This window comes from Mus caroli, chromosome 5 (genome assembly GCF_900094665.2).
Source record: "Mus caroli chromosome 5, CAROLI_EIJ_v1.1, whole genome shotgun sequence".
Lineage (NCBI taxonomy): Eukaryota > Metazoa > Chordata > Mammalia > Rodentia > Muridae > Mus > Mus caroli.
In genome coordinates this window covers 118,273,086-118,300,402 of record NC_034574.1, presented here as the reverse complement: position 1 = coordinate 118,300,402, position 27,317 = coordinate 118,273,086, and the positions used below count along the sequence as shown (strand labels likewise).

General features: G+C 51.0%; 1 protein-coding gene across 4 annotated transcripts in view; it reads left to right on the top strand.

Moving 5' to 3' along the window:
- Scarb1 (scavenger receptor class B member 1) overlaps positions 1 to 27,317 on the top strand; it is a 65,497-nt gene that overhangs the window by 6,795 nt on the left and 31,385 nt on the right. The window contains exon 1 of one of the 4 annotated variants that reach the window (XM_021161994.2): positions 5,000 to 5,140. The exons of the other annotated variants lie outside the window; for them this stretch is intronic. The gene's annotated coding sequence lies outside the window, so the exon portion shown is untranslated. Of the gene's footprint in view, positions 1 to 4,999; positions 5,141 to 27,317 lie in introns of those variants that run through there. 4 annotated transcript variants of the gene reach the window in all.

The window sequence follows — 27,317 nt, the reverse complement described above, 5'->3', positions numbered from 1 at the left end:
CTTCAGACACACCAGAAGAGGGCATCAGATCTCATTACAGATGGTTATGAGCCACCATGTGGTTGCTGGGAATTGAACTCAGGACCTCTGGAAGAACAATCAGTGCTCTTAACCACTGAGCCATCTCTCCAGCCCCCCACCGCCCAGTCTTATGGAGGAATTTTTCTTAATTGAGGTTACCTCCTCTCAAATGACAATAGTCTGTGTCAAGTTGACATAAAGCTAGCCAGCACAGGCAGCGTGGTGACACAGGTCCTTGCCAGTTAAGGAAACAGCTGAAAATGGTAAGAAGTACCCCGTGACTTTCTTGGAGTGAGTGTAAGTGTCACACGGAGGGAAACCCACCAGCCCTGGAACCCCTGTGTGTCTCACCTAGAACCCAGCTTGGCACGTGGCTTGCCCGTCCACAGGGCCACTGCCTTCAGCAGAAAGCCTCTTAATCTTTCCCAAGTCCGGGACTGCATCAGCTCCACTGTCCTGACGTGGCGTTTCCTGTTGCACTGTGCTTGATCAGTTCATCTGCTGATGCCTCCCTCCTCTGTCCCATGTGTCCCCTAGGTGCAAAGCGGAAGCCTCAGGCTGCCCTCACCTGCTCCGTTGTTCTTTCTGCTACCTCATACCTGCTTCACCATCACCTTTTATGACCCCTCTACCCCCATGTCTTACTGCCTGCTTGGACCTGTGTGGTAGTCTATCCTGCTCTTCTAGTGAGGGATGGTGCCCACCCTGCTCAGACTCTCTAACATTCCCGTCTTTTTCCGAGTGAACCCCAAATTCCTCTCAGCAGCTTGAAGGCTCCCAATTTGTTTCTCTTTCCCACCCTCAATTCAGCACCTCACTCCCACACCGCTATGCTCCTGGTTTGAGCCCACTAGACCTAGTCCCTTTTCAGAGGCCCTGGCGTGTCCCTTTGGTGGCACACGCCTTTAATTCCCAGCACTTGGAAGGCAGAGAGGTAGGTGGATCTCTGAGTTCAAGGCCAGCCTGGTCTACAGAGTGGGTTTTAAGACAGCCAGGGCTACACAGAGAAACCCTGTCTCAAAACGCCCTACCCCCCTAAAAAAGGGATTTATTTATTATTTTCAGTGGTTTGTCTGTATTTCACGTGTGTGGTGCTTGAGGAGGGTCAAAAGAGGTGTCAGGATTTCCTGGAACTGTGACCTGTCATGTGGGTGCTGGGAACCGAACTCAGATTCTCTATGGGTGCAGCCAGTGCTTGTAAACCTCGGAGCCATCCCTCCAGCCCACCATCCTTATTCTGTCACAGGCTTGGATGTGGCTCGCTCTTTTTCCTGATTGAGAAGTTGGCCAGCCAGGTGAAGGGCTAGGGAGCTGACTGGAAGCTGGTCAATAGCTGGCTCTCTACCCCTCCTTGCCTCAATTCTAGTCTGATCCCTTCTCCCACAGCTAGGAGTTGGGCTAGCCTGGGCTATCTACTCTGTTCCTGAGCTGTTTTGTGACCTCTGGCAGAGCCCTTGGCTTGACACTTGGAAGGTGTCTCTGACGGCAGATAGCTCCTAGTAGATAGATACTGTGTTACGCTGAGTGTCCGATGCTCCTCAGAGCCTTTTATTAAACGGCTACAGTTGCTCTCTGCTTCATCTAGGGAGACAGACACAAAGAGAGATTAAGTAAAACTTGTCCCCTGGTGTCCGATGTCTCCCCACCCCCACCTTCTACCTCCGCATTCCAGATTTAGGTGACAGAACCAAGATGTAGCCTCTGCTAAAAGATTGTAACCCTTGAACAGCTGGCCTTGACTGGTCGCTCCTTCTTCTTCTCCCTTCTCTTCCATCATCGGTCTGCATGGCTAGCGGGTGTATTCCAGGGTTTTCTCCCACAAGAGAAGGCTGCAGATTCAGCACCCCTTGGTACCTCCTCAGGAGGACTCTTAAGTGGGAAGGTCTGCCTTTTCCCAGTTTGTACCACCCTGTGACCTTGAGGTCAAGGTCTGCCTGGGCCATCGTGGGCTGTTCCCCAAGTGGAGACTGGGGCCCCAGATGTCAGGATGGGTGTCCCTGCAAGTTCCCTGTTCTCTGGGCCCTGGGTAAGGATGCTTGGGTGTGCTGGGATTTCTTCTGTTTTCTTCCTCTTTCCTGATGCCTGGTTTCCGGTTCCCATGGCTTCCGGTCCCCCTGGCATGTGTGGAAGTATTTTAGTTCCCTTCAGGGTGCAGCTGTGGCTATAGACTACCTATTTTTAGTCCCAAGCATTTATTTCTGTTCCTTTCTGGCTCCTCGTACATCCACAAGTCCTCATAGCTTCAGTGTGTGTGTCTGTTGGTATATACACCTTTTGGTGCGGGTCCACGTAATAGTGTCCCCCAGGTATAGTAGCACACAGACAGAGCTTGGTGTATGTATGGTCCAGTGCTGACATCCATGGATGTGAGTGTTTCTGTGTACCGCATGAGCTACAACCCATCCACATGGGGAAAAGCCAGGAAGGGGATGCAGGCACATGGGTCATTGTCTGGGCCCATGTAGACACATGCACACATGTTGATGCCTGTTCCATTTGCTGGGGGTGGGCAGTGGACATGGCTGCGTGGCAGAATGATGGCCTTTGAGGTGCAAGCCACTGAGCTCCGACCTTAGCACTGCAGCAGACAGAAGGGGTCACTGGCACTGCATGGTCACTGTGTGCAGTAGTTAGGTGCTGGTGTCTTGAAGCCAGACTCTCCTGTTGCATTCCTGGAAGGAAGTTACCCTGGGACCCTTCCTGGAAGGACGGATTCTTTGCTATCTTCCCACAGTGACTCATCCCCCATTCGCTCCAATTCCACGAGTTCGGCTACCAGGAATCCTGTTCTCTGGCCTTGGATCCCAGCAGCCGACTCTGGGGACAGTCCTGGAGAGAGTCACTTGGCTCTCTGCAGAGCTTATCCTAGGTGCATCTTGGTTCCTAGGAGGCTTGGCCCAGGCTGCCAGCTCTGTGGCCTTCTGTGGCTTTTAGGGTACAGAGGAGTATTCAAATGTCCTTCCTTGGCCAGCAAAAGAGAGGCCCCGGGCTCTTCACCGTGAGCTTCACCCCAGGTTGCCACTGGATGTTTGACATTTCACTCTTAGGACTCATGAGTTCAGCTGAGAGGCCTTCTGAATGAGAGAGAGAGAGAGAGAGAGAGAGAGAGAGAGAGAGAGAGGAAAACATGGCTGCTCTTGGGTATAGTGGAGGAGAAGGCTTATTGTAGATAAAAGAGAGAACGGGAGAACATAGCTAGAGGCAGAGACCGCTGGAAGAGTCCAGAGTGGACATGACCCTGAACCCTGAGCTAGATGAGGGGAGGGGGAGGGAAAAGGAGAGGAGAGAGGGGAGCCAGGTACAGCTGCCAAGAAGGAGGGAGGGCAATCAAAATGGTTGGATTTATCCTGGGGAGAGCAGCCCAGCCCTCTGGGCTATAGAGTTCAGGGTAGGGGGCAGGGTATGCCAGCCTGAAGGGGTTCTGAAACTGGTAGGGACTGAGGGATGCTGGGAGAACCTGGCAGCCAGGTCTGCTTTGATATGTTAACTAGCCACCTAAACCATTTGTCCAGGGTTTGAAACTCAATACCTTCAGCGCCAGATCCTGTGCCATCAATTTAGTTTGAGGAGGATTTAGCTTGGCAGGGGTGGGTGTGGGTGTAGGTGGGGCTCTGCCCAAAATAGAAACAGCTTAGGAGGCTAAAGCAGGGGGATTGCTAGTTCTAGGCCAGCCTGGGCTACCCCCCCCATAAATAAATAAAAATTCCATAAAAATGAAAAACCAGAAAACAAAAACACTTGACCCTTTTACCTCTCTCCTCACTCTCTCCCTCACTGGTGACCTTGGCCTCCACTGGCCTAGGGCAGGGTCAGGCCAGGCTGAGCTACAAAGAGAAACAACAACAAAAACAACCAGGTCTGGCTCAGCCTGGCTCTGAGTCCCAGTGGCTGAGGAGGTTCCATGGCTGCCGAGGGAAGATTTCCACCCCTCTCCTCAGATCCTGGGCTTTCTGGCCTCTCCCCACCTCCCATCTCCTCTGCTTTGTGATCTTCAGCTGCCTGGGGAGGGGAAGGAATAGGAGTGACCTGACCCTTGCTTGCTTCCTGGCTTTTCAATGAAGTTCCTTCCACCCTCTATGGAAGCTTCTAGAAAAGGGTCTTGGCTGGGGCCTCTCTGGCTGTGGGTTGTCTCGTGGGGCAGGGGTTCTCTTACCCCCTTTGCCTCAGCCAGACTCTGGTGGAATATGCCCAGGCCCAATTCACAGCTCAGGGCCTTAACCTCCCCCCAACCACCCCACCCCTACCTCCTGCTCAGCCCCAAACTGTCCCCTCCTGGGCCTTGGCCTCAAAGGAGGAGTCTGGTGTGCCAGGTGGCTCATCTTGTCCTGACCTTCCCCTTCAACTCCAGGCCTGTCCTTCACCTTCCTGGTTAGCTTGGCCTGTGGTCTTCTAGCCTGTGGCAGCAGCTAGCCACGACCTTGGCAGCAGCCTTCCCTCGCCCTCTCTGCTTCCTACACGTGAGCCCAGGGGAAGTGAGCGACTCCCACCTTTTTGTCCCTTTCCCGAGGCTGACTTCTATCATTCTTTTATCTGGATCCTTAAACTCCTTTCCTCTGTCTCTTGTGTTCCTCCCAGCTCCCAGTACAGCAGCCAGAAAGAGACCCTAGGTCCTTCCCATGTGTCAAGAGGCCAGTACCTTGCCCTCTGATACCTTTCTGGCTTGCACACCCCACCCCTTGATTCCTCTCGTGCGTGGGCTAGGTCTGTAGTCTAATGTCTGACATTTCCAAGTGGGAATCCGCTGAGGTCGATTCAGACCCAATATGCCATACTAGTTACATGTGCATTGGGTTTTTTTCCTTCTGCCACGTTGTCCCCAGGGGGAGTCCCCAGGCTCAGGAGGGCAAGGACCTCTGTGGTGTTTGTTCTTTGTCCCCAGCATTGGAACTGATGCCAGACACTGGGCCTTGGGTTCCCAAATGTTTACCCAAAGTGGACAGGTCGAATCACAGGGTGTTCTGGTACCCTGGCACTAGGAAGTCCTGAGCCAGGCTAGACCATGGGTGCCGTGGTGCTACCTGCCATGGGTGATCTGGCTGATCCGGCACTTCCTCCTGTCACAGACAGAATGCTCTTTCGAAGACACAGTGCTTTAGTTTAAAGCTGTTTCAGGATCCAGGTAGGTGAGATGATGTGGATTTGATCCCCAGAGCCCATGTCAAACAAGCTGGTAATTCCATCCCTGGGGAGGCAGAGACAGGAGACTGCATGGGGCTCCCAGGATTCATTCCCGCAACGCAATAGGGGAGCTCCAGGCTTTGGAAAGAATCGATCTTAAAAAAAAAAGAGAGATAGATAGTCCTGGAGGGAGCACACTGAGGTTGGATTGGCCTCTGGCCTCTACATACACACACACACACAGAGAAACACCCACACCCACAGGCAGACAGACAGACAAACATACACACCCAGAGAGACAGACAGACACACACACACAAAGAGCCAAACACATACACCTACAGAGACACACACATAGAGACATACACACACAGAGAGGCATAGAGAAAGATAGACACACACACACACACACAGACGGAGGAGAGACATATAGAGACACACACACACACACAGACAGACACACACAAACACACCCACAGACACACATACAAAGACAGACAGACACGCACACACACTCACTCACTCTTGCCCCGACCCATCAGTCCTTTCTTCACAGGCTCCAACCTGTCTGGCCAGTCAGCAGTTCTGCAGTTCTAACCCCACAAGTCTCTCTCCTCCATTCTCACATGCGCCGCAGTTCCTTCTGCCCAAATGCTTTCCCCTTGGCTCTTTCACTCAGTTCCTCTCCTGTGTTTCAAAATAAAGGACACTTATTTGTATTTTGGGGTGCTTGGGAGGGACACAGAGAGGCACTCATACTAGACAAGTGTTCTCACACCAATCTACACCCAAAGCCTGTGTGGGGATGTTTTGAAGACACTTCCTGGTCCCAGCTTCCCTGACCTCCCTTGACCTTTGGAAGTTTCCTTGCGCCCATCTCTAGTGAACTCATTTGTTTGGTTGATGTCCTACCAGGATGGGGATCCGGTGTGTTTTGTACATAGCTTTACTCTGCAGTGGTGGCCTGGCTGGGGTGGGACCCTAGCAGCCATCACTGAGGTCACAAGCCTTGCTGACTGACTCTGCTCCATTCTGGGGGGGCTGTGCCTCTGTTTTGTTTTGGTTTTTTGTTTGTTTGTTTGTTTGTTTGTTTGTTTGAGACAGGGTTTCTCTGTGTAGCTCTGGCTGTCCTGGAACTCACTCTGTAGACCAGGCTGGCCTCGAACTCAGAAATCTGCCTGCCTCTGCCTCCCAAGTGCTGGGATTAAAGGCGTGCACCACCACCGCCCAGTAAGGGCTGTGCCTTTGTCTCCAGGGGGCTGCCTCCTGATGTCACTGCCTAAGCCTCAGACCATGAGCCTCTGTCCCCTAGAGGCCACTTCTTGAAGCCACTGTGGTGAGTTGGTGTTCATATGTCCCAGACCACACCCAGTGGCCCGAGTCTCTGGCAGGTGACCCTAGATCCAGGGTCTGAGTCTCTGTATGTTTTCTCTTGACTCCAGCAACTTCTTGCTGGTGTCTGTGCCAGGGCAAAGTCCCTACATTGGCTGTTGGCTTCCCCCAGTAACCTCTTCCTGTCCCACCACAAAGGCAGTGGACCAGAAGGAAGAGACCCAGTTCTCAGCCATGTCATCGGGATGGCTGTGGGCGGTGGATAAATAAATCACACCTGTCTTAGCCAAGGGCGGGAGAGACCAGGAGGTGGGGTGCAGGTTTGCAATGCACAGCCTTCGGAAGTGAACGGGAGTCTTCAGCAGCCTTGGCTTGGCGCGGTCCATGTACAGTCCTCCGGAGCGGACAAGTTTAGGTTCATGAATAAAGCGAAGTCACTTCATCCCCCGAGTTCCCGATAACCTGCCCCAGTGCGGGATGCAGTGTGGGATGCAGTGGACAGCTGCTTTCTCCTGCCAGTGATCTAAATAGAAGGACCGGGGAGGTGTGGCTCACAGGTGCGAAGAACAAAAATAAACTGGGTGCCATTACACACCTGTAATCCTAGCATTCCAGAGGCGAAAACAAGAGAACCAGGAGTTAAGTCATCCTGACTACAGAGGGAATTGGAGGCCAGCCCTGGCTGGCTAAAGAGGCTGTCTAAAGGGTTCAGTGAGTAATGCTTGCCACCAAGCCTGTTGATTGGCGTTCGATCCTGGGACCCACACAGTAGAAGAAAAGAACAGGCTCTTTCAAGTTGTCCTCTGACCTCCGTGGGTGTACCTCGGGCACATTCACACTCCTCACACATACACTCAAATAACAAATGCAAAGCAATGACGTTAAGGGATGGGAGGAGGGGGCGGGGCTTGGAGCTGTCCATTGCCTCTGATTGGCTTAGGTCACATGCTCATCTTTGGGCCAATCAGTGTGTGTCAAGAAAACTTTCTTTGGAAAGAGGCGCTCTCTCTGAGGACTCAGGAGGGGGTGGAGCGATGTCCTATGGGTTGGCAGGAGGCAAGGGAGACAGGTAGCCAGAGTAAGGACAGAACCCTTGGCCCCTAGTTAGCACCGGATCAAACTAGGTTCCGCTCGCTGCCTCTTATGTACGTACACGGGTGCTTTTTTTGACGCTGGCTCCAGGCTTTTTGACTGGGGAGGCAGCTCGCCAGGGTAAATTTCATAAATCTTAGGTTGTTGGGTCTTCAAGTACTAACTTGGGTTTCTCTCTTTTTATTTTATTTCATTCTTATCCTCATTGTTATTTTGGTTTTTTGAAACAGGGTTTCTCTATGTAGCCCTGGCTGGCCTGGAACTTACTTTGTAGGCCAGGCTGGCCTCGAACTCATAGAGATCCATCTGCCTCTACCTCCCTCCTGAGTGCTAGGATTAGAGTATTTCATCACGCCCAGATTTTGCTACAGGCTACGGCTGCTTCTGCTTCTCCTTCCTATTATTTATTATTATTTATTATTATTATTATTATTATTATTATTATTATTATTTGAGGCAGGGTCTCACACTGTAGCCCAGGCTGGCCTCACACTAGCCCAGGCTGGCCTCACACTTTTGGCAGTCCTTCTGCCTCAAATCCTGGGAATAAAGACATGTGCCATAGTGCCTGGCCCATCTTTTTGTTTGTTAAAATCACATGTTTGTTTATTTGTGTGTGTTGTGGAGGGTGGGGATGCCATAAGTGTACTACAAACGTATAGAGGGCAGAGGACAACTTGCAAGAGTCAGTTTTCTTCTTCTACCATTATGTATGGGGTTGAACTCAGTCAGGCTTGGCTGCTGGGGCTTTATTGGCTAAGTCATCTCTCCTGCCCTCATGCTTTTGTTTTTGTTTTTATTTTGTTTCTTGAGACCAGGTTTCTCTGTGTAGCCCTGGCTGTCTTAGAACTCAATCAGTAGACCAGGCTGGCCTCAAACTCACACAGATCTGTCTGCTTCTGCCTCCCAAGTGCTGGGATTAAAGGTGTGTGCCATCACCGCCCAGCTTAGCGCCTGTGTTTTATTTTTCTCTTTAAGGACCCAGATCTCAGAGGGAGCTGTGATCTGTTCAAGGCCATAGTTGGTAGCCAGTGTTAGCTGGTCGTGGGCCAGGTTGACTGCCAGGCTGGCCGGGAAAGTGGGGTGCTGGGCTAGGGAAAGATAGGAGATCTCGGTAAGTGAGGGCTAGTCATGTTGTTTTCTGGTGACTTCGGGCAGTCTCTCAGCTCCCTTCCACCTACCTCTTCTTTGCTCCCATCTGACTGTAGGAGTGGGAGGAGGTGTTTTGATAAAGTAGGAGAGATGTCAGGACCCAGTATACCAAAGTTCAAGCTCTATGTGCCTTCTCTGAGGCTCTGAGTGTGCCCTAGGATGCAAACAGTGAGAACCAGCCCAAGCCTCCGCGCCCTTCACTACACTCGGCATCAGGCTCAGATGCAGAGGAGGCGATCTGCTCTGGATGTGTTCTGCAATATAGCTCAGGAGTCAGCTCAAGCCCCAGACAGAGCAGCTGTTGGCTCTTACCCAAGACTCTGAGGTACACCATGTCCTTCTGGAACAGTATGGGGACTGAAGCTGAGCTTTGTAAGCCGAGGTGGGCTCTCTGGCTACCCACATGTTTGCTGTCTGCCTGAAGGAGAGGTGGGAGGTGAGTGTGTTCCTGGAGGGTCACTGCTAAGGTTGTAAAGTTGTTGGAAAGTCTCTGGGTTTGAGTCTTGCGGGGGATGGCTCTGCCAATCCCCTGCTGGGTAACCTCAGGCAAGTGCCTTAATTCCTCTGTGCCTTTTCACCGTGTTCTTAGTAGTGTCCTGTGTCTGAGGAGATCATACCTGTTAAACACCTAGAATAACAAGCTGCTGAGTATCGCTCACGATGCTGATGCACACATCCTCGGGGACCTGTCATCAATGCTTGCAACTGACTTCTGTTCTACTTGCTGCTCTGAGCTGTCACTGGGCATGCTCATGGCACACCCAGCTTTCCCACCAGCCTTAGAGTGGCTGGGGATGTCTCAAGGCTGATTCTGCAGTTGCCCAAGTACCTTGCTGGCTAGCCATGTCCCAGTAAACTCAGCCACCGGCTATTCTCCCTCCCCACATCTAGGTTTTTCTTTTAAAAATTATTGTTTTGGAAAAATCGCTGACACAATGGGACAGTCGGTCACATTGGCACTCACCCAAACCTCTTGGCCCTGCAGAGACTATGCATAGACCTCTGTTAGAGTCAAGGACACTTACCCTTCTGCCCACATCTTGCAGCTACAGGCTGGCCCCTGTACGTGATGCCTCTGCCTCCAGCTCTGTCCTTTTTCCATTCAAATCTGTCTTATTTATTTTCTGCCAGGGTGGGAACTGAACCTGGGGTCTCCTGCTTGATGTGCTATATCCCCAGTCTTTTCTCCTTAAAAAACTTTTTACACTTATTTATTTAAAGTTTTTTTTTTTTTAAATTATATGTCTGTGTATGTGCACATGAGTGCAGGTGCCTGTGGAGGCCACATGAGGGCGCCAGATCCCCTGGAGCAAGAGTTCTAGTGAGCCACCTGACTATAGGGTACTGGAAATGGAACTTAGGGTTTCTGCAATAGCACTCCATGTTTTTAACTGCTAAGCTGTCTCTCTGGCCCTTATTTTTGTTTGTTTGTTTGTATAGCGATTAGAGGACATCCCTGGTTTGTTGGTTCCCTTTTTCATCATGTTGACGGAAAGCACCTTTACTTGCTGAGCCATTTTGAAAGCCCAACTCTTTCCTTATTATTATTAAAGTTAGTCTCACTAAGTGTCCCAGGCTAGCCTTGGATGTTCAATTCTCCTGCTTTAGCCTGGGGTGGCAGGCTTGCCCACAGAGTCCATATTTGGTTGTAGCTGTTAAGTTTAGAGGTTTGTCCTGTGTGGATCTCCTTCCTCCTATCAGTGGTACAAACAGGCCTCTCTTGCCACCTGTTTCTGCAAGCTTTGTTTCCCAGGAGCTGATGGCCACCTTCTAGGCAGGGCGCCCTGATTGTAGTTGCTATGTGCTCTTCCCACAGACCCTGCACATAAACTGCCTAGGGTTATCCTGGCTGAGCAGGCAGTGCGAGCAGTGGGACTTAGAGTTTCTTGCACCAGCTTCTGCTTGAGTTTCCTGGCTTTCCCAGCCCCACCTCCATGTTCTGAGAGGTGTTGATCCCTCCAACGATCAGGCTGAGGCCAGCGCAGGGCTCCCACCCACCCTTACAGCTGTAGGAGTCCTGGCGTGTCAGAGCTGGCCTTCTGGAGTTGGAGGCCCAGGAAGGTGGGATCTGGGGGCTCATCCTGCTCTGCTCCCTGCCGCCACCCCCAATCCCCATCCTGGCCTCTGAGCCCTGCAGAAATTCTAAGCCCTGGCCCTGGTCCCCTCATCTGGCCTCTTAGCCCAGGAGGCTTCCCTGGGCTGAAAGCCTATCTTAGCCAGTGCTCCATTGTAGCTGGGGTCCTGACCGGCGCTGGCCTCAGTATCTCCTTCTCCTGTCTGTTCCCAGCCCTCACCGTGCCTCTTGTGCTTCATTTCTTATTATTGTGAAATAGTACAAAGTTCTAACAAAGGTCATAATACACATTCATCAGGTTAAATCAGTCCCAGGTAAAAAGATGGAGCCTCATGGTCCCACGGCCCTGCTGGAGGGAGCCACCACCCTTGGGTGCTCCTTGCCTTTTGTAGAACCTTATAGGTCCATCCCTATATACCCAACTTGGTCTGGTTTTGAACTTCCCTTTAGTGTCTATAAACTCTGATTTTATTGCTGTGGCATTTTGCTTTTGTTGCTTGATATTTATTTATTTATTTATTTATAGACCAAGCATGCTCTGTAGCTCAGACTAACCTGGTATCAATCCTTCTGTCTCAGTCTCTGGCATGCAAGGCCCACAGATGTGCACCAACCAAGCCCGACCACATTTGCATCCTGGCTGTGGCCTGTTTTTTTCAAGTTCATCTATGTAATAGCGTATACCTGTGCCTCCTAACTCTCTGTGACTGGACAATGTTTTGTGGTTTTTTTTTTTTATGGTATAGATATCACATTGTGTTTATCTGTCTTTAGCCGGCGGCAGCAGGTAGCTAGTGGCTCTCGTGGGCGTGGGGAGCGTGGTGCTGTGGGGTGTGGACACATGCTCACTTGTCATGTCCTCTTTCTCTCTCTCCTTCCCTGTCTGCTCCCATCTGTCAGTGTCTCCCTCTGTGGCTCATCCTCTCTCTGGCTTCGATCTTGAGTGCGTTCTTCCATCTGCCTCAGTCCCATCCATCCACATCACTGTGGGTAAGAGCTTACGTTCCGAGTCCTTGGGCTGGGGTCCAGGTGTTGGCTCAGCCTTCTCCCAGCTGTGTGACCTAGTGCCGTTGGCTCACCTCTCTGCCTTAGGTGACTTGCTTGCTTTACCAGGCCATCATCTCGAAAGGCCATCAGCTGTGTGACTTAAGCAACATCCTCTTCCTTTCTGGCTCTTCTGGAGGCTGCATGCCCTTAGCTGCCATGGCTGCTCCTGCTGTCTAGCTTGCAGCCACTGCCTGCCTTTCCCTGTCTCCCTGCTGCTATCCTCGGTATCTCTCTCCTAGCTCTTCTTGCTGTAGACTCCAGTCACACCGCATCGGGGACCATCCTGACTAATCTATTGCCTCCTTTTTTTTTTTTTAACTTACTGTGGCCCCATCATGGGCTCTGAATCCAGTACATTCCAGTACAGTTTGAGGCATGGGGGTGGGGTAGACAGGTGGGAGTGGTTCGGCACCTGGAACGCTTCAGGCAATGACTCTATGTGGACACCTTGAAATCAGTCTCTGTGATTAGTGGCTGGGACCCTTGAAAGACTGGGTCTCGTGGGAGTGAAGAGGTGCCCTGGAGTAGCCATGCTGTAAGCAGTTGCTAGGGGTGGGATCACACAGCTGCCTTTGAGTCATCCGTGCTTCTATAAGTGACCCCAGTATCATTGCTGCATGGGGATCTGATGGGCCAGAATCTCCTCTTAGGTCAGGGGTCACTTTGGGGTGAATAGAAAGAGTCTCAAGGAAAAATCACACAAGAACAGGGGGTTTGCCGGGCGGTGGTGGTGCACGCCTTTAATCCCAGCACTTAGGAGGCAGAGGCAGGCAGATTTCAGAGTTCGAGGCCAGCTTGGTCTACAGAGTGAGTTCCAGGACAGCCAGGGCTATACAGAGAAACCCTGTCTCGAAACGCCCCCCTCAACCCCCCCCAAAAACCAACCAGGGGGTTTTATGTTTATTTTGTTTATTTATTTACTTGTGTGTGTGTGTATGTGTACATGTATGTGTGTGTGTGTGCATGAGTTTTTGCGTGTGCATGTGTATGTGCGCGCGCGCGTGTGTGTGTGTGTGTGTGTGTGTGTGTGTGTGTGTGTGTGCATACCGACCTACAGACCCAAGGATGACATCAGGTGTCTTCTTTTTCTGTCATTCTCTGTGGGAATAAAGGTAGATTCTAGTATTCTGGTTACAGTGTCCAGGGAGGTGGTGGCATATCCCAGCACTGGCCAATCACTTAGCCAGGTGTTACCATCTTATCTGGGTTGCCCGTGTGCATATCTGGCTCCTGGCTCCTTGCTGTTGCCTGGTCTCCCTGTTTAATGTCTGTGAGAGCTTGTCTGTTTCCATGGTGACAGATGCCCTGGTTTTTCCAACTCTGTCAACCATATACAGCATACCCAACACACTTCCTGGGACCTGCCACATTGGGTGGCTTCAGATTGGTCCCTGGGATGTTTGAGTAGGCAGCTAGCTGCCTACTGTTAGCAGGCTGGTTACACAAGTGTCCATTCACCCTCTCAGAGTTCTGTGTGACCAGCCTTCTTGAAGAAGACGACCTGTGGGTGTTTCAGTTTGCATTTCTGAGGTGTGTGTGTGTGTGTGTGAGCATACATCTATGAGTGTGTGCATATGTGTAAGAGGGTGCATTTCTGTGTGTCCAGATTGGGTGTTCTCCCCCATGACTCTCAAGTTTGCATGTTTGTTTATTCTGAGGCAAGCTCTTATTGTGTAGTGTAGGCTGACCCTAACCTCGGAACTCACTATGTAGATCAGGCTAGCCTCGAACTTACAGAGATCACCTGCCTTTTCCTCCTAAGTGCTGGGATTAATGGCATGCACCACCACACTTGACCGTAAATTATGTATGTGTGTATGTAAATTATTATATTTATATAAATCTACAAAATATATACTATATTTATATGTTATATATATTTATATATAAATAAATGTATATTTGGTGGTGCCAGAGTTTGAGCCCAGAGCTTCGTAGGTGCCAGGTAAGCTCTCTGCCACTCTCCTACCTCCCATGCCAGTTTGTTTATTTATTTATTTATAGATTTATCTTTAGATTTATTTCTTATATGTAAGTACACTGTAGCTGTTTTCAGACACTCCAGAAGAGGGCGTCAGATCTCATTATCTGGATGTGAGCCATGTGGTTGCTGGGATTTGAACTCAGGACCTTCAGAAGAGCAGTCAGTGCTCTTACCTGCAGAGCCATCTCTCCAGCCCCGCCAGTTTATTTTTTGACTCAGGGTCTCTCACTGAATCTGGAGTTTACTAATTGTCTAGTCTGTCTGACCATCAAGCTCCAGGAACCCTCCTTTCTCCACTGATCCCAACGCCCAGAGTGCTGTAGTTATAGACCTGTATGTCTGAGTTTGATGACCCACTTGGCTTTTTCATGGGTGCTGGGGCGAGGGTCCGCACTCAGGTCCTCATGCTTGAACGGCTGGCACTTGTGTCTAGAGCCGACTGTGCAGCCTGCTGAGCCTCGCTGGCTTGTGAGTAAGGCTCTGAGAACTTGAAGGACGTTAACAGGATAACCTGAGGTTTGGGTTCCACTTCTTCAGAGAATTTGTGTTGCGCTGAGCGTGTGGCTCACTTTGTAGCTGCTTGCCTGGCACGCACGAGGCCCCGGGGGCAGCCCCCAGCACCCCATGAACTTTATATGATGGTCCCTATCTGTTAACTCAGATTCTGCTTGGCTACTCTAGGGAGTAGGAAGCCAATCTGGGCTAGAGAGACACTGGCCCCCCCAAAAGGAATCTGTGATGAAGGTCATGGGGCTCAGGAGTGTCTGGGTCTTGCCTGGGATGACAATTTGATAGAGGCCAGCAGAAAAGTCCCACCAAGGGCTAGAGGTCAAGGACGAGTCTGTCCCATCACCAGAGCTGAAATCAGGGTGTGTTTCTTTCAGCGGTGGTGCCCCAGCCTCCTAGAGAGGCCTGTGTTAGTCACCTAGGTCTAAACTTGTGTCCTTAAGCTGTGGGAACTTCATGGCTAGGCTGGGTGCTTCTAGTGTCATGGGGGCTCTTGGCTCTCTCCATTCCTGGAGGTGTTCACCGCTCCTCAGTTGACGGCATCAATGCCCCTGTTTCTGTCTCTATCTCTGTCTCAACGTGGCCTCCTCTGTATTTTCCATTTCCTCTTCAAAACTGAGTTATTGGTATTATTTATGTGTATGTGCATATGCCTGCATGAGTTTATGTGCATAGCATAAGTGCTTGGTCCCCATGAAGGCCGGAGGACATCAGAGCCCCTGAACCTGGAGTTACAGATAGTGTGAGCCACCACGTAGGTGCTGGGAACGGAACACCGATGCCTGCACCCATCGAGCCATCTTTCCAGCTCCCCTGCTCTTCTTTGAGACCCAACCTAAGCCCAACCACTTTGACATTCATTCCTATTTTGAGTTAAGAGTCTCACTATGCAGCCCAGGCAGGCTTTAAATTCACAATCCTCCTGCCTCAGCTTCCCAAGTGCTGAAGTGACAGGCCTGTGCCACTGCGCTGATCTGATATTTTTAACTTGATGACATCTGGCCAGACCCTATTTTCAAATAAGGTCACACAGGGCACAGTCAAGTATCTTAGGATCACCACCTACATAGATGCATGGCAGAGTACCTTTTGCCCAGACAGCCCCTACTGTGAAAATAAACTACAGGACAAAAATCCTGATAGCCGGCTTTCAGCACTTGAAGGTAGGAAGCAAGAGGATCAGAAGTTCAAGGTCATCTCTGCTAATAGTGAGTTTGAAGCCAGCCCAGAGGGGAATGACCCTCTGGAGAGACAAAGGTGACATGACACTCGCGTCCCCCAGAGTCCCAAGCACAGAGGTAACTTTGGTTCATAGCTCTTTGTTCCTTGCTGCAAAAAACATGTTTGTGTTTAGAAGAGCCCCTCCCTGCCCTCCCTGTCCTCCCTCTCCTGGCCCCCGGTACCCGTGCGCACTTCCTGCACTTTGCAGTCTCGGATTGGGCACTCAGATGGCTCTGGGTCTCCCCCTTCTTTCCAGAGCGCTGGAGAGATCAGCCGTGTTTCCCATCAGCCAAGGCCACGGGGAATGGCTGTGCATTCAATAGCATGTCTCTGGGAAATTGGGCCTATTCCAGCACCATCTTCCCGTGTCTTCCGGAGCTTTCTCAGGAGATATATTTGTTTCTGCAGACGCCACTAATTACTCCTGGCTGGTTGCCTGGAAATCACATCTGTGGATTAAGGTGCCACTAGATCTGAGCTTCCTCTAAGGCCCCAGGAGTCCTGACATATCCCCCATTCAGCATACTTGCTCGCTTGCTTGCTTGAGCTCAGTTTGATTTCTCCACTCATACAGCCCAGGACCCCTTGCCTAGGGAATGGGGCCGCCAACGGTGGACTAGGTCTTCTCACGTCAGATAAGCTAATCAAGACAATCCCCACAGGACAATCTAAATGTAGGCAGGCTGTCCTTCACTGAGACCCTCTTCCCAGGCGAATCTACGTTGTGTCAGGTTGCCAGAGCTAACCACCGCAAGGTTATAATTTTAAAAGACAAGACACATCATTGGTCGTGCTTAGCTCAAAGTTGTGGCTTAAGTATGTAAAAGAGTAAAGGTTAGAGCCGGGCGTGGTGGCTCACGCCTTTAATCCCAGCACTCGGAGGCAGAGGCAGGTGGATTTCTGAGTTCGAGGCCAGCCTGGTCTACAAAGTGAGTTCCAGGACAGCCAGGGCTACAGAGAAACCCTGTCTTGAAAAACCAAAAAAAAAAAAAAAAAGAGTAAAGGTTAATAAACACAGAATTTGGTCCCCGAAGTCACTTGCCGTGCTTAGTTACCCTCAGAGCTTCACAGTAAGAACCTTTCTCAAAGAAAAAAAAAAAAAGAACAGCCAGGCAGTGGTGTCTGACATCTTTAATCCCAGCACTTGAGAGGCTCAGATTTCTGAGTTCAAGGCCAGCCTGATCTACCCTCCAGATATCATGCTGTGTGAAGTCCATGCAAGTTCACCAGATCCAGAACCACCCCCATCTCTTGAGGTCCACTCAAGGCATTTTCTGCAAGTGGAGGCTCAAGGCACTGAGGTAGAGGTATCCGTGTGAGGCCAGACGAGTGAACCTTGACTCAAATCCCCATGTCCAGGAACTTGCTGTGCATCAAGATGGCAGGATTTATGCGGCAGCCCCTGGCAGAGCTGTCCCCTTAAGGCTCTTGATCTTTAGTGGGGTCTTCCTTCTCCCTGGATGGTCATCTCTGGTGTGTGGCTGAGGGCAAGAACTTGATTCCTTGCGCCTTTGGTTTCCTGCTTGTCAGTGGGGCTGGGGCTGAGAGAGATAAATGAGTGACCATTGGGGAATCAGAGAGGTGTTCCCGAGATCTTCTCCAGCTGCTGGCTGGCATGGGTAGCCAATTCAAATCGACAGTGAAGAGAGGGCCAGAGAGACGACTCATCACGGGGAAGGGTTCTCGCTGCTGAGTCTAGTAACCTGAATTGGATCTCTGGAACCCACATGGTAGAAGGACAGACAGACTCCTATAAGTTATCTAATCCTCTGGCTTCCACATGTGTGCTGTGGTGCATCTGTGCCCGTGCACTAAATAAATAAATAAATAAATAAATAAATAAATAAATAAATAAATAAATAAATGTGATTAGAAAAAATTAATTGAAAGGGTCTAAGAAGTGTCCTGTGTTTTCTGTAATTCTCCCTTAAGTTTATGGCCGATGGCTGTATGGAGTGGAATGGAGGAGGCGGGCCCAGGTCTAGCTTCCGACTCAGTCAGAGTCTCATCTCCCAAGGACTCAGTTTCCCGGTCTGCAGAGTGGTTGGTGTTAATTCCTGTGTCCAGCTGTCAGGACTTAGGGGTCAGCCCACCTACCTATAAAGCTGTTGTCTGGGGTGGGAGTCATTGACGATGACGAAGGTGTCCCCGGGGACCTCTCACACAAGAGGATGAGTCGAAGAAAGGCGAGGAGAAGAGGCCAGCCAGGGAAATGGCCATGGCTGTGGGCAGGAGGCTGCAGTGGACTGAGCACCCTGGCCTTCAAGATCTCCCCACAGCTGACCTTCCCACTCTGGGCTTTTGTGGTGTGTGGTCCAGGAGCAGATAAGTGGACCAAGCTATCAGCAGTCAGGGTCACCGAGTCCTCATGTGGAAGTGGAGGCGGGGGAGAAGGGGAAGGGAGATATAGAATGGGTTTTGTTTCAAGGTAGAGGCCAATGGAGAGCCATTGTGGGAGAACCCTATATGTATGGCCTGGCCTCAGAGTGCCATTGCCCCCTACCCAGAGCCACAGCGGGGTCTAGCTAAGCTCTGGCTGAAAAAAAAACCCCAAAACAACAATAACAACACAAAACCTGTGGGATTGGAAGGTGCCTGTCTCCTAGCAGCTGGGATACCCACAAACTCCAGCTCCAAGTGTCGATTTAAGACACTTGGTGCCTTAAGTCACCTCCAGGTGTCTTCCAGTCCCACCAAAACCTTGGGGATTATTGGTCTGGCAGATGGGACAGATACAGAGGAGCAGGGTAGAGAGGAGGAGGACTCTGAGGCTCTTCTGGGGAAGCAGGTGTTCCCTCGTCCTGTTGAGCTGACTGCCCCGTTGCATGCTGGGCCCCTCCCAGGCCCTGGAGTTGCATGGTGGGCAGAGAAACAGGGTCTTGATGGACTGTCTGCAGGACTTGACACCTGCACAAGAGGGGCAGTGTGACTGGCCAGTGGTGAGTGTGGCTAACAAGGCCACTGGTGGGGGAGGGGCCTCTGGTGCTGAGGAGAAGCAGGCCCCTCTAGGGCCAGGCAAGGAGCATTTCCACCTGACAGAAAACGAAATGAGTGTCCGAAGTAGTTTACAGGTGGTGAGAGCCCTGGAGTAGATAGATGTTCAGGACACCTGTCACGGGGCTGCAGGTTGCTGAGGGTCAAAGGTCGTGCACACCCACAAGGACAGCCTCTGTTGAACTTAGTAGGTCGTAGGTGATATTGCTGGTACTGTAAAAGGGTGCGGCTGCCATGAGAAGCTGGCATCAGGTCATTGTCCCGTGCAGCCGTCCTCCTGGGGAATCTGGACACCACACAATAGCTGAAGGTAGAAGGGTCCCAGTACTTAGTGATGCTGGATGGGCGGATAGGAAAGGCAGATGAAATACAGAGAGGTGAGCTGGAGAGACTGCTCAGAGGTCAAAGAGCTCACATGGCTCTTCCAAAGGACCGGAGTTCAGTTCCCTGTACCCACATCAAGCGAGTCACAACTACTTGTAATATCAGCTCCAGGAGATCTGACAGCCTTCTGGGAGCCTCTTTAGGGACTGTGCTCATGTGCACAGAGCAACACACACATTAATAAAATTAAGATTAAATCTTCAGAAATGAAAAGAGGGCTCTCCAAGAGGGAATAGTATGCAGCCTTGTAAAGGAAGAGAGATTCCATTTATGTATCTATCTATCTATCTATCTATCTGGAGACTGGGTTTCATTATATAGTCCCCAGGTATATAGTTCAAACTCGTGGTCCTCCTGCCTCAGCTTTAAAGTCCTGTGATAGCTGCTGCAGAGGAGAGAATTCTCCCACACATTGGAACATGGATGAATGCTGAAGTTAGATTCTGAGAGATGGCAGGATGGTTGCAGCGTGATTTTGTTTACTGGGGCCCCTAGAGTACCCATTGATGAGGTTGGAGAAACGGGATACTAAGGAGGTAGTGGGAGGGGAAAGGGGCCAGGTAGAGTGTTAAGTGGAGACAGGGTCTCAGAAGGACATGGAAGGGCGTGGCCATTGGTGGGGACAGTTGCCCAAAGCCATGGGTGTACTTCACACCATCAACATGGATGCTATAAAATGGCACTGCCTTTAATTTTAGCACTGGGGAAGCAGAGGCGGCAGATCTCTGAGTTCAAGACCAGCTTGGTCTACAGATGGAGTTCCAAGACAGCTGAGGCTACAGAGAAACCATGTCTAGGTTTGGGGGGGTGGAGGGAGAGCGACAAAACAAAACCCAAGTCTGGAGACTATAGCACAATAAAAGTGAATAAATCATTATGGCTGATGTCCCCTGAAGGGACATGGCTCACAGCCCTCCTTACTCTGGCTTGTAGAAGGGGGACCCAGTGACCGTAGCGACTATGTTCCAGCCTGATGAGTGTCTTAGAAAAACCCCAGTTCCCTGGAAATATGGCCCTGAGCTGATAGCTGATGCTGGCCACCACTGCTTTTCCTCTGAGGTTTGGCAGGACTCTGGGATTGTTCTTGAACCCCAGCCAGTTTACAGCTGGAGGCTCTGTGATATGTCTTCCTTGAAGTGTCTGGGAGTTGGTATCTTCCTAGGGACAACCTTGTGCCCCAGGCTATTGCATGCAGTGCCACTGGAAGGAGCCCTAAGGGGACCAGGCAACAGTCTGGGGATTAGGCTGTAGAGAGCTGAGGATGGGGGCCCTGGCCAACCCCAATGGCCTTGTGTGGCACTGACTCAATGGAGAACTCACATGTTTCTAATGTCTGTAGCTGCTACTGAAAGCATTCTCTAGAAGTCTCCCAAAGACTTCTCACTCAGTCTAAAGTCAGGGCTACCTTCCCTGTACGGTTGGGCTCTACCCAACAGGTGAACCATGTGTGTTTCTAGAGGGGTAGGAGCCAGAGAGGCCTTGGGTGGGCAACAAGGTAATCTGCTTCTGTGTCAAGTGCATATTTGGCACGTGGCTGTCGAGAAGCAGAGACCGGAGGATCATGGGTGTGAGCTATACACTGAGGTCCAGGCTAGCCTGGATGACATAACCTGTCAGAAAAACTACAAGAAAAGATTCACATTCACCATCTGGCTTGGACCTTGGTTAAGTTATAACCATTGTCATTAGCCTGACACTTAGGCGCCAGGATCAAGAAACAAGAACTCCCAGAATCCCTTGGGGCACCAGAAAGGTAACCAGTCCTCTCCCTTTCGTTTTGAGACAGGCTCTGGCTGTGTCTCTGGCTCTCGTGGAAGTCACACAGCAGTCCCTTTGCCTTAGCCTAAGTGCAGAGTTATACTAGCCTCCTCTGCATGGATTGGCTTGACCTAAACTGAGCTGGGTTCTCCATCGACTTGCCTCTGCGATTTCAGAGTGGCAGCCTGACCTAGCTCTGCAGTGGCTTGGTGCAGCTCAGCCTGAGGCTGGTGAGACAGCTGCAAGTCATAGCTGGTTGCTGCTTGGTGCTGGTGGTCATGTTATGAGCAAACTGGTCCCTGGTCAGTGGGCTCCGGATTAGGGCTGTGATGGAGGCCTCTAGGAATCTTGCTAAGTCTCTCGCTGGTTGTTTTCATCTCTCTGAGCGACGTGTAGGATTGAGTGACAGATGGCAGATAATTGGGAGTGGGTGACAGGCTTCAGTATTCTACTTTAATGGCTGTTACCCGGTGATGCCGGTATAGGCGTCTGATGCTCTGAGTACTTCCTCTCATGTCCCTGAGTCATGCAGACTTAGGAGGCCTCTTCTCCACTCGCAACCGTTTCCCTAAGGGCAGAATCCAGTTCGGTTAACTTTGCTTCCGGTACTAAGTACCAGTTTGGGGCCTCGGCGGTGGGGGGTAGGGTGGGCATATAGACACTCTGTTTTTTGTTTGTTTTCTTTTCTTTTCTGGGGAGTGTGTGGTGTCAACTTGACAGGGTCTAGAATCACCTTGGAGACAAACCTCTGGATGTATCTGTGGTGGAGCCACCCTAACTGCTGGACCAGAGAAAAAGGAGAGAGATCCCAGCAGTCATTCACCTCTCTCTGCTTCCTGACTGTGGACACAGCCTGGCAAGCTGCCCCTGCCTTCTTCCTCTATTGCCTTTCCACCGCGATGGACTGCGGCTTTGATCAGTGAGCCAGATTAGCCTTCCTTAAGCTGCTTCTGTCCTACGTATGTATGTATGTGTGTATGTATGTATGTATGTAGCAAGCCAGGGGCCTGTGCACATATCACACAAGTGCTCCGATGTTAGCATTTGGCCCTTGAGACTTGAGCGTTGGAGTTTCTATCAAGTCTGGGAAAATTACTGCACACCAGAAGCCTGTTAAACAGTAACAGGCCCCAGAGCGAGAGCCAACCTCACACGCCTCCCATAAGCTTCTCCCACTGACAGCTGTCTGTGGGCCAGACACAGTTGATATGCCCACCTGCTCCCTGGTCAGCATGGTAGGGGTTCTCCTCTGAGGGACTTTATCGGGGCGGTCCTTGGGAGCAGAAGGAATATGGTCCAGGGATTGACATACACATAGGTGCCCACGTGTTTGTGTCCAGTCCAGTCCAACCAGGGAGCTTCCTAAGACCCCTGGAGTGGCTCTCACTCCACTTGTCTCCAGGGAAACTCACTAGGTCCTGATGTTGCCCTAGAGGATGCTGGGACCTTCTGATGGAGCCACCTTAGCCCTCTTTCCTGGGGCTCTGACTTTTATACTTGGACAGACTCTCTGCTCTGTCAAGCTGGGGTCAAAGTGAGGTCACAAGGCTTATACCTTGAGGACACCTTTCTACTTCTGTCCCTAAGATGTGTCTGCCTGCTCTGGTGTGTCACAGGAGCAGAAACCAGTTTTCCCCATAGCCTGAGGGACTCACCGGCCACACCCTTTGACGTCTAGGGATCATTTGAGGATGAGATTATGCCTCTCCCAGCCTCTCAAGCAGACGTTGGCTTCACCCTTGTGTATTAAGCTACTGTAGCAAAACCCTTGAAAACATTTATGGATAACCAGCGGGCTGGTGCTGACATTTCCCCAGGATGTACGGTGAACAGGTACTTAGCTCTAGCAGGCAAAGTCATGGCGCCGACACAGTTCCACCGACATCGTGCATGCATTCTGGTTGCCCCAGAGCCTTGCCAACACTTGTGATTATCAATCCTTCTCGTTTTGGCTGTGCTGGTATACGTCATAGAGATTCTTGTGAATTTGGGGGATATGTCCAGAGTTGGGGGGTGGCTTTATGATGTCACAGGCCACCAGTCTTTATGTTCTGTCATCCTTTGGGTACGGTTTTCAGTCTCAAAGCTGCCCCATGATCCAAGGTAGCTCTGTAGCTCTCTCCATCAGGACCATCAGGACCAAATTTCTGGGTGTGGGTGGCGGGTGTTTCACTGAAGCCACCGGAACTTTTAGTGTGGTGGGAGGGGCTACTGTTACAAAGATTGGTCCTGTCCATTTTCTTTTTTATTTTTATTTTTCTAAAAGATTTATTTATTTATTATATGTAAGTATACTGTAGCTGTAGGGCATCAGATCTTATGGATGGTTTTGAGCCACCATGTGGTTGCTGGGATTTGAACTTAGGACCTTTGGAAGAGCAGTCAGTGCTCTTAACCACTGCGCCATCTCTCCAGCCATTCCTGGTGTGTTCCTGGTGTGTGGTGTCTCCATACCCTAGGCTGGATTGTCCTTTGGGGCCCATCCTTCCTGTATACATAGTAACCCTACAGGGCTAGTACATTGTGACTGGCTGGCTGGCTCAGAGCTGACAGGGTATGTGTCTCAACCCAGATCCAGGGCTGGTGAACCCAGTGGCAATGACCAGGACTGTTTCCTCTCCCTCCTCCTCTTCCTCTCCCTCTTCCTCTTCCTTCATCTCTTCTTCCTCATCTCCCTCCTCTTCCTCTCCCTCCTCTTCCTCTCCCTCCTCTCCCTCCTCCTCTTCTTGTTTGGAGATAGGGTTTCTTTCTGCATCCCTAGCTGTCCTGGAACTCACTTTGTAGACCACCAGGTTAGCCTTGAACACCAAGATCCACCTGCTTCTGCCTCCCAAGAGTTGGATTAAAGGTGTGAGCCAACCTCTGTCAGCCTAGCTCAAAAACCTGTTTTTTTTTTTTTTTAACCTGAAATGTGTTTGCTGTGATTCTTGGGGGAGGAGGGACTGGATTTTGCAATTTCCCAGGTCAGATTAATGATTGCTTTGCGAGGGCTGCAGCACCTGAGCTGAGCCACACTAAGCAGGGCCTGGAGAGGCTAGGAACGGTGTCCTGGAGATCCTGTGCAGTCCTGTGTGGGGATAGAGCCTGGGGGAGCTTCCATCTCTGTGATCTTCATGAACCAGAGGCCTCTGAGCCTGGTGCCTGTGCACCTGGGATATACGGTCAGAGAGTCAAAGAGGTGTAGTGACCGGAAGTGTCCTATTACCCACACAGAGGGTCCATTGGGTCCCTAGCACCTCATGTGGGGGTCTTGATCAGCTCCAGCTGCCTTTTTGTTTGTTTTTCTTTTAAATGGAGCCTCTGACATCCAAGTGTGTTCGGTTCCTGCAGACTGACCTATATCCTGGCCATCGGAGAACCCGCTAACCCCCGGATTATGGTGCTCACTCCCAGTTTGGCTTGCCCAGACCCCACCTCAGACGCAAAGCCTTTGTTTCTCTGATACCCAGCCACCCTACCCAATCCCACTCTGGAAGGCAGATGGCTTATTCTGTGCTGTATCACACACCCAGGTCACTGCAGCAAAGCACATGCCTAGTATGTACTGGGGTCGTGGGGGAGTAGGGGTCCAAGCAAATGATCAGAATGCTCACAGACCCTTGTGGTGTGGAACATGGAGATTGCTCCAGTTTTCCTGACTCTCGGGCACTTGGTGTGCATTTTGGACATCCCTGAGGCTTGCAGAATGGAGTCGAGGTAGCGTATGGCTCCCCACGGAAGGAGGAAACCTCTGTGTATTAGTCTGTCGGTATTGCTGTAATGAAAGACACAGGCTTGCTGTTAGCATCACATCTGATGGAGCCACTTCATGCTGTTGCGAACTGCTTGGAGCAGGTATGAGCCGAGAGATTGAAAGTCTGCACCACCTCCACCACCAATCCCCAGCCCTTTCCCAGTGGGGCTAAGCCTCCTGAGGGTCCCCTCCCAAGGAAGGCTTCATGTCAGAGACCAAGCCTCCAACCACCACCGAAAGCATGAGAATAAAGTGTTTGCCAAGGTAATGATCTGGTGGGCCAATGAGTGTCCCTTAGAGAAGACAGAAAAGAATGTGCAGCGGAGAAGAGGGGACAGAGAAGCAGGGGTGGGAACCAAGAGGCTATAGGAGGCTGAGAGGCTCACCGCTGGAGCTCAGGGATGCTTTGGCAACAGCTGGCCCAAGAGGCTGGTGCTTGGTAAGGCTCCCCACATGGGAGCTGTGGTCATTGGGACCTCCAGGCTTGTCTGGGTCCCCGCTCCTCGGGACCATGCTCACATGGTCTGGTCAGCAGTCAGTCCTTACAGGAGGTCAGCTGCAACCTCTTGTGTGGAAGTCAAGGGTCCTTCCACCCCTCCGTCCTGTCTTACACTGGGCTGGGGACCAGCTGGGAAGTTCAAGCTTGTGAAAGCTGATTGAAAAAGAGACAAATTGCTGACAGTGGAGGTGGGATATTGTACTTCATCACACATCCCGAGGCTGTTTTCCCCAACCTGGCTGGACCTGAAAAACCTAAGTCCTGGGTCGGCTCAGAAATATTCTCTTGGGCTAGAGGCACAGCTGAGTGGCACAGTGTGAGGACTAGGGTTCTGTCCTGGCATCCCCAAATGCCATTACTTACATTACGTGTGTAGAGGTCAGAGGTCAACCTCTGCATTGTTCCTCAGGACCAATTTGCTTTTTGGTTTTTTGAGACAGGGTTTCTCTGTGTAGCCCTGGCTGTCCTGGAACTCACTTTGTAGACCAGGCTGGCCTCGAACTCAGAAATCCACCTGCCTCTGCCTCCCGAGTGCTGGGATTAAAGGTGTGCGCCACCACGCCCGGCCCGACCTTTATTTTTAAAAAGCATTTATTTGAGGCAGAGGCAGGTGGATTTCTGAGTTGGAGGCCAGCCTTGTCTACAAAGTGAGTTCCAGGACAGCCAGGGCTATACAGAGAAACCCTGTCTCGAAAAACCAAAAAAAAAAAAAAAATTTATTTTAGAAATATAAATGTGTGTGTGTGTGTATATATCTGTGCACATGTGCATACTCAGTGACTTTGGAGGCCAGAGGATGATATCATATCCCATGGAACTAGAGTTACAGATGGTTGTGAGCCACCAATTGGGTCCTGGGATTTGAACCTGGGTTCTCTGGAAGAACCCAGCCAATGCTCTAACCAATGAACCACCTCACTTTGTTGTTCAAAGCCAGGGTCTCTCACTAGGATGTGAGTCTCGACATTTTTAGGCTAGTCTGGCTGGCCAGCAAGCCCTGGGCATTATCCCGCTGTCTTGACCTCTCTAGAGCTGGGATTACAAGCATACACCACCATGCCTGGCTTTGTATGGGGGCCAAACTCGGCTCCTTCCACTTACAGGCAAGCACTTTATGGCTGAGCCATCTCCCTAGAATTCCAAACTCTGTTCTCAAGAACACATTATGTCAGAGGTGCCCACAGGATGCTGGGCCCTCTGGGGGTTTGTTTCCTACAATGATGGATTATGGCGCTCCAGAATTGGCTTGGGCTCCTTCCTCCAAGTCCTCTGAGGTCCTGCCAGGTGCCTGGCGCTGCTCACAGTTCATGGATCCAGCATGAGCATCATTGTTGGGGTTTATGGCCTGGCAGGGAGACATGAGCACAATACACAGGATGAGTCGTTAACGTAATCGGGAAGAAGGCAGGGAAAGCCTCGGAATAAACAAGAGTGAAAGAGGGAGCCCAGGGCTCGGGGTGGGCTCTGTGGGGGTTCCTGAGCACAAACACAGGATCCCAGGAGGCTTCCTCTGCAAACATGGAAGGCAGAAGAAGCGACAACCAGTGCAAGGGCCTGGTGGGTGAGAGTGTGTGAACAGGCAAGGCAGAGCAAGCATGCCAGGCTGGCCTAAAGGACTAATGGGGGTATCAGTAAGACACGGCACTAGAGATGCCACTGAGCCAGATGGGCAAAGGCTTGTAGGTCAGTGTTAGCATGGTAAAATTTATGATAAATAAATAAACAAACCATTTGGTTTGGGGATGGCCATACGTATGCCAGGGCGCATGCAGAAGACACAGAACAATGTCTTGGAGTCTTCTGTTCTGTCGTGTGGGTCCCCGGGATCCAGCTCTGGTCCTTAGGCTTGGTGATTAAGCTCCTTTATTTTGCCGGCCACAATCTGAAAGATGCTGGGCCCTGGGCTTCAGATAGGGGAAGGCCACTCCCCACAGGCATTCCATTCCCCGCTCTGGTGGCTGTACATGAGGCACCTCGTGCTTCGGCCTCCCGCAACACCCCAACCACCTGCTCACAGAGGGAACCGCCCATCACCCCATGGTTTTCAGTGAGATTCTGCCTAGTCCTCTGTGCCCAAAAAACCAAGCAGGATCTTTGGGGAGCCTGCCCTTCCTGCTCTCCTGAGAGTTCTCTGGGTGGCGAAGGGAGACAATCTGTCTGAGATGAGGGCCTGCGGGCGCTCTCCACAGCTCTGTTGGCCTCTCAAACCTTGAGAATCCCTCCGGGGCAGAGTTTTCAAACTGGGATGTTATCTTTCTGATAATGGTTGTGACATCCCTGGGGTGTGTGGGCAACTGACTTTAAAACATGGCGGGAGTGTGGTGGTGATGATGGGGTGACAGAGAAATGGCTCAGAGGTTAAGAGGAGTGTGTCACACACACACACACACACACACACACA